Source organism: Octodon degus, unplaced genomic scaffold (genome assembly GCF_000260255.1).
Source record: "Octodon degus isolate 3935 unplaced genomic scaffold, OctDeg1.0 scaffold00197, whole genome shotgun sequence".
Classification (NCBI taxonomy): domain Eukaryota; kingdom Metazoa; phylum Chordata; class Mammalia; order Rodentia; family Octodontidae; genus Octodon; species Octodon degus.
The window spans coordinates 2,388,788-2,390,539 of NW_004524773.1; positions in this window are offsets into that span (position 1 = coordinate 2,388,788).

Consider the following 1,752-nt stretch of genomic DNA (forward strand, 5'->3'; position numbering starts at 1 on the left):
TTTCTTTCTTTCTTTCTTTCTTTCTTTCTTTCTTTCTTTCTTTCTTTCTTTCTTTTGTGGAACCAGGGATTGAACTCAGGCCCTTGTGCTTGCCAGCAATGGGGAGGCTGAAGCAGGAGGATCCTTGTGAGCTTGGACCAGCTTGGGCTATTGAGCTCAAGGGCAGTCTGATCTACATAGCGAGACTCTCTCTCTCTCTCTCTCTCTCTCTCTCTCTCTCTCTCACACACACACACACGCGTGCGCGCGTGCACACACACACACACACGAGTGGACAGCATGAGAAGATGCTCTAACCCACAGTCAGATTGATCTGCAACAGTCAGTCAGGAAAATGAAAATCAATACTGCTAGGAAGTCACACTTCAGGTTGCCTGTAGCACCAGCTGGCCAAATCTGGAATTCTGGGCTCCATCCCTGGCACTGCAGCGCAACATAAAACAGAACTCCATTCATACCCAACAAGATGGCCACCATAAAAAGACAGACGCTAGCAAGTGTGGGCAGAGATGTGGCGTCACTAGAGTTACATGCTGCCGTGGGAGTGCTGCATGCTGCAGCTGCTTTGAAAACATAGTTTGGCAACAGCTCAAAAATGTCAGACTTGGAGTTTCCATCTGACCATAGCTGTACGGTTCTCGGGTGATGGATGGGTACATGAAGCGTGCTGCTGTGGCGCTGCAAAATCGATGAATTACCATGTACTTAAATAAGTGAATTAACTGGGTGCGGTGGTCCATGTCTGTAAAAGGTGCAGCTCTTTGGGAAGCTGAGGCAGGAGGCCTAAAAAAGTTTTGTCCTGAGCCGGGTGCGGTGGTGCATGCCTGTAATCCCAGCACTTGGGAGGCTGAGGCAGGAGGATTATAGGGGGTTTGAGCCCAGCCTGGCTACGTGTGAGGCCCTGTCTCAAAAAAAAAAAAAAAAAAATCTGCCCCCCCAAATATCTATCTGTCGGGCCGGGGAGATGGCTCAGTGGAATAAGCGCTTCCCTAGCAAGCGCAAAAGCCTGAGTTCAATCCCCGGTTCCACCAAAAAACCCCACAACTATCTCTGTCTCTGTCTCTGTCTCTGTCTCTATCTCTATCTCTATCTCTATCTCTATCTCTGTCTCTGTCTCTGTCTCTATCTCTATCTCTATCTCTATCTCTATCCCTATCTCTATCTCTATCTCTATCTCTATCTCTATCTCTATCTATCTATCTATCTCCATATCTATCTGAGGATGTTCAGGGCATGGGTTCAGAGTTCAATACAAACTACTGCCAAAAATAAGTAACATGGGGCCGGGGAGATGGCTCAGTAGAATAAGTGCTTGCCTGGCAAGCACAAGGGCCTGAGTTCAATGCCCGGTTCTGCAAAAAAAAGTAACATGGCGGATTCATACAATGGACTATTATCTGGCAGTTAAAAGGACTGGGATTCTACCCCGTGCTGCAGCATGGCTGAGCTGAGAAAGCTGGTGCTAGACCACAGTCTTCTTGCTCGCCTAGGGCCTATTTTTTCTTCCTCTTCTCTTAGTATATCTTTTTCTTCTTTTATCTTTAAATATGTGTTAAATTTTCACATTTAAAAAAAGTAATCGGGCTCAGCGGATTAAAGCATCTGTAAGCAGGCACAGGGGCCAGGGGGTTGGATCCCCGGGCCTGCGGTGCCACCCTGTCCCTGGGGCACACAATTGAGGCTGGGCCTGGTGGTGCGCGCCTGTAATCTCAGCTCTTGGGAGGCTGTAAACAGGCGGATCATTATGAGTCT